Here is a 6000-nt window from a genome sequence, read left to right as displayed (position 1 = left end):
TCATAACTACTCATATATAGTTTTTTTTTTTTAAATAGAAGTTGCCTTAAACAGACTTTTTATCATCAGAAAAAAACAGGAAGATTTTTCAATTTATCTCAGGCTACTAGCTAACATTTTGGTCAGATTGAGGCAAAACAATAATTAAACAAGTGAAGCCCAAATCATGTAAGGCTTGTGTCATAGGATTTTAGTGCAGTAACGGGACTTTAAATATGAGCACCAATGATGCTTTTATTATACAACTGACAAAACCGAGACCCAGAGGCAAAAGTACAGAATTACACACCTAGCTTGGCATCCATTCAGCAACACATTAGTTGACAATTCTTATGCACCAGTCCTGGAGTGGGAAGTCCAAGGATGAGTAAACTGCTCATGGAGGAGTTCACTGTCTTCATCAAAGTTGGAAATAGGACCCAGGTCTCCTCAATCCTGGGCAAAGGTCTCTCCTTCCCAGGAAGGCAGGCCACTGGAATGGCCCCTCCTCTATTTGGGACATTGGAATAAAATGCCATTTAATGCCTGGTTTCGTTAGTAAATACTTACTCAACCCCACACCCTGAGAGTTTAACTAACCACCAAGGAGTCACCTGCAACAAGTAGACTAATAAACTTGGAAAACAAAGTAGATTTGGGAAATTAATTATTTCCAAAGTCATACAAATAACATTCAACCAAATGGTATTATCCAATTCCCACAGGACTTTCAATGCTTTCTCCTTCATTTCAAGCCACTGCTAAATTATCTATGCCCCGGAGCATGAAAATGCAGTGCATACATCATAAAGTCTGTTTTTTTTTCTATGCTATTGCAGAAATGTCAATTTGCCACATCATTTAGTATCAGAGAAGAAAGCTCCAGATGGGATGGGAGGAAGCATGAGCAATGGGCCTGATCACTTTGGGGGAAAAACTTGGGAATTTCTGACCAAAGTGAATTTATACAGCTTCAAAGAAAGGTATTAACATGCACATGAAGTGTGAGGTCAGAAGAACCGGCTACCCTTCCTAGATCGTCTCAGTTTTTATTTCAATTGTATTTACTTGTAATTCTCTCCCCATCATTGATCCCCTTGAGCTACACAGAACACCACCATCACCTGTTGTTTTAATTTGTTTACTTATTTATTTTTATAACTTATTGATGGCTTCTCATGCTGAGACAAAACCCAGACTTACCTACCTTGGCAAGCATGAATCTAAATTTTTTAACTGCACAGAAGAAAATCTATATGCACATACCGCCAGAGGAAGCAGCTGCAAGAAGCTATTTGCTTCTATGGAAAAGTCCTTAGGCTAGGATTTAGGAGAGCTGAGATCTGCGTCCAGGTCTGACAGGAGATCTAAATTATTCATGCTTTTATTCTCATTCCTTGTGCCTGGCACAGGAGATGAGCTAAGGCTACATCGTCCATCAGACTCAGCTCTCAACACAAATCCCCTTCTCCACTGGGTATGACCCTTTGCTGTCTCCCACCTACATCCTGTCGATTCCTTCTTCTGCATGTTTATTGATCATTTTTACCCTTTGCCCTTTAATATTTATTAGTCATTAATTCATCAAATCGAGACTAACCTCTTCCAATACCATCTGTTTTATCACACTCAAGCATTATCAGCTGAAACTCCAATGCCACCTTTGGATAGTTTCAACTCTAATGTCACTGGCCTCCCCCTGCTCTCCAGTCCCAGTCCTTCTATCTGTATCACATATTTTGTCACTTGATTATATAATGTCTCATATTGGTGTTTGAGATTTTTTTTGTGGTTGCATTTTTTCTGAATTGCCTCACAGTATTTGCCTTGACACGCATCTAAGTCTTGAACTCCTTCTTTATATAGTCTAAAGTCCTAGTTTCTTGTCCCAATTCTCTCTCAAATACGCCCAACTAGTCTGAGCAAAGGCAGTTGTTCTCCATTTTCTTATATAAAAAATTAGGACCTGCCTAAAATGGTTTGCAACTCTAATATTCTGTAAGTCAATGATTTTATGTATTGTTTATAAATTCAGATTTGTCTTTTTTGGTTTTATTATTAATACTCCTTTCAATTCCCAGAAAAATTACAGCATATAATAGATGCTTAATCCAGGAAGAAGTTTGACGGAGGCCAGTGAGATTATTTCTCTGGCTACTCTTTGTGGAAGTGGCCAGAATTCCAAGGGTTAAAGACAGGTGTCTTTGGAAGTGTCCCTCAACTCCTAAAGCCTTTGCTATTATGCTAAGAGCATCAGAGGTCTCTTTTTTTTCTCTTCAAAGCATAGCAGAAGATGCAGCTCAGTATTTATTGGGAGCCTAAAAAATCCATCTTCAGAGCTTACAATTTTCAACCAACAAGGGGCAGTTCTCTTACCTCCAAACAGCAGGGTCTTCTGTCTCCTTAAATAAAGAGAAATGCATGGCACATCACATGTCAAGCAGACCCGATTTAAAAAGAAAGAAATGCAGTGATCAACAGTTTCAGTTTGCAATGTGCAAACAAAGAGTGAGATCTGATCGTCCTGGCATGTTCCTCATTTTCTGCTTGAGGAGAAAATAAAGGAAATCTGTGAGAACTGTCCTATGTTATTAAAATGAGATGATTGCTTCAGCCTTTCTAAAATGTTTTGTAATATTAATGTTTCACTAATGACATTTGTAATATACTCTGTGATAAATGCCTGCCAAAGTCCTGCTCTCGCCAGTGTCGCTGTGTGGGACAATAATAGGCATGACCCCAGCCTCTTACACAGATTGGACTCATTTATTACCCAATGCCATTGCCAATTTGCATCTCTGATCCACAAACCATTTTTTCCCCCACTGTTATCTAAATTTGTCCTTGCAGCTATTTTCATCAATTCTGCGGACTCGTGAGTAATAGCCTCACTGCAGGAAAGGGAGTTAGGTACTCTCCCATGAGGCTATCAGATGAGGCCACAGTCAGCTTCCAGGGCAGACTCCCAGTGAGAGACCTTTTGAACTTGCAGCTCCCCCAGTGGCAGATTATCAGCCTACAAGACGGTGGTTGGCAGGCTTCTGCTGAACTTGGAGGCACCCTACTTTGTATTTTGTCAACATCACAAGGAATTCAGATGGCTCTGCAAAACCAGAGCTTTGAAGTTTAAAAAAAAGAAAAAAGCAACCTTGAATAGATTCTCTTGCTCTGATTCTAACCTATCATTTATCTGTGAGACGAAGAGAGAAAGAGAAAAGAGGAGAGTGATAAATGAGTGGAGAAGGAGAATATGGGAGGAATTATCTGGAATACCCAGCACCCAGCCAGAAATGACAGCCCCCAAATCACATGCACTGATGAAACGTGAGCTGCTGGCTGTTCTTAAGCAAAATGCATAGGAACATTTTTAATTAGTTTATTCATGATTTGTTTGATTCATTCATTGATTCATTAACAAGCATCACTGTCAGATATTAGGCTAGGCATAGGGAATATATGTGTGATTAATTATTGTTCAGTGACTCTTATCTTTAAATACCATGAGACTAAGTCTCTCCTATTTACTGTTATATCCACAAGCCTAGCATAGTATGTGACAGAGAGCATCTGATGAAAGAGATAATTGAGACAGAGAGAAAAAGCGAAAGAGAGAGAGGGAGGGAGAACAAGAAAATTAGGATAAGAGAGAGCGACCCTTTGTCCCTAGCATCTTGGAAAATATTTGACCCAGAGTTGGGGCTAGGTGAACATTAGTTATTTATAGTGGAATGAATATGGTTTATTTCCAAGTATTGACTACCCTGTATGACTTGAGTCATTTGTCTTCAGACTGGATAAAAATATCGTAACACAAAAATTTCATTATTCTATTGATATTTGCTTACAGGGAGGTGAACACAGCAGCTACTTGTCTTCATTATATGTCTTTGTATGTGCACAAATATGCTTTGGCAAAATCATTTAACTAGTCTCACTTCTAGGGAAGGGCGTATCGAAGGTTAAAAAAAGTCTGTTTAGCTGAATGCTGGGAGGACTGCTAGCCCTTGTGCTGAAAGACAAGGCAGGGAGCAGAGGGGCTGAGGAGGCGCCTGTTGCTTCCTAGGGCATATGATGTTTAAGCTGAATTCTCAGATTATCATCCACCCATTCCATAAATATCGATTGAGGCCTTGCTATGTTGGAGGCATTGAGTTAGAAAGGACAGACTGCACCCACCGAACCTGTGGTCACAAGGGATTTAGAGGAAGGAACAATTAAGATACTCTGAAAAGGACGAGGAGAGGGGAAGGCACCAAAATCATCAAGGGGAGAGAAGGGGCTGACCACAGCGGTTCACACCTATAATCCCAGAACTTTGGGAGGCCGAGGCATAAAGATGGCTTGAACCCAGTTCAAGCCTGCAGTGAGCCTTGATTGCACTACTGTACTCCAGTCTGGACAACAGAGTGAGACCCTGTCTTAACAAAAAAAGGAAAAAAAAAAAAGAGGTGGGGGAGAGAATTTCCAGAGGAGATGATGCTTTAGTTAGGCTTTTTTGTTGTTTTGTTTGTTTGTTTTTTGAGATGGAGTGTTGCTGTGTCACCCAGACTGGAAAGCAGTGGTACAATCTCAGCTCACTGCAACTATCGCCTCCCAGGTTCAAGCAATTCTTCCGCCTCAGCCTTCCGAGTAGCTGGGACTACAGGCACACATCACCGCACCCGGCTAATTTTTGTATTTTTAGTAGAGACGGGGTTTCACCATATTGGCCAGACTGGTCTTGAACTCCTGACCTCATGATCCGCCCACCTCGGCCTCTCAAAGTGCTGGGATTACAGGTGTGAGCCATCACGCCCGGCCCAGTTAGGTTGTTTAAAAAAATAAAGGGCCAGGTGTGGTGGCTCACTCCTGTAATCCCAGCACTTTGGGAGGCCGAGGTGGGCAGATCACGAGGTCAAGACATCAAGACCATCCTGTCCAACATGGTGAAACCCTGTCTCTACTAAAAATACAGAAAATTAGCGGGGCGCAGTGGCACATGCCTGTAGTCCCAGCTACTCGGAAGGCTGAGGCAGAAGAATGGCTTGAACCTGGGAGGCAGAGGTTGCAGTGAGCTGACTTTGGGCCACTGCCCTCTAGCCTGGCAACAGAGAGAGACTCCGTCTGAAAAATAAATAAACAAAAAAAAATAAAAAAAATAAAATAGTGGCTCTTGCCTGTAATCTCAACACTTTGGGAGGCCGAGGTGGACGGATCACTTGAGGCCAGGAGTTCAAGACCAGCCTGGTCAATATAGTGAAACATATCTGTACTAAAAAGAAATCAGCCAGGAGTGGTGGTGTGTGCCTGTAATCCCAGCTACTCGGGAGTCTGGGCCACAAGAATTGCTTGAACACAGGAGCCAGAGGTTGCAGTTAGCTGAGATTGCACCACTGCACTCCAGCCTGAGCAACAGAGTGAGATTCCATCTCAATAAATTTAAAAAAAGAAATAGCGTAAAAATAAAAAATAGAGTAAAAAATATAAAAAAATATATAGAATAAGCAGGCGCACACACATAAAGGATAAGAGAGTATTTCAGAAAAATGCACATGCCACAGCACAGGGCAGGAAGGGATCAGGGTGGGTTTAAGAAACTGCAGAGGCTTCTGCTTGACCAGCCACTGAGAGAAAAAAGGCCATGCTGGGTAACCAGAGAGGACTAGGGTGGCCATGCCAAGGAGACTGGATCTTACAGGAAGTCTCACTCATATGCTGAGGTACGCTCAAAAACACAGATGGGTGGCAGAAGATAAATTAGGCCTTGCAAAACCAGTTCCCCTATAAAGCATAGATGCAGGCCATTTAAATAATCAAGAGTTCACTCATCTAAGAAGTACTGTCTGAGCATAAGAGGTAAGCAATGTGGAGAAGACAAAGGTGGGTGTGACTGACCTTTAAACTTCGTATAATCCAGGAGGGGATAGTAGAATACTGAGTAGTCATTCCCTAAAAGGAGTACTGATAAGAGAGCACAAGAAAACCAAATGAAGATAGAATGACCTCCAGCTGGGGGATTAGGCAGTGTGCTTCATGAAGAGA

The sequence above is a fragment of the Chlorocebus sabaeus genome, chromosome 25 (genome assembly GCF_047675955.1).
Source record: "Chlorocebus sabaeus isolate Y175 chromosome 25, mChlSab1.0.hap1, whole genome shotgun sequence".
NCBI classification, from domain to species: Eukaryota; Metazoa; Chordata; class Mammalia; order Primates; family Cercopithecidae; genus Chlorocebus; species Chlorocebus sabaeus.
This window is presented reverse-complemented; position numbering follows the sequence as displayed.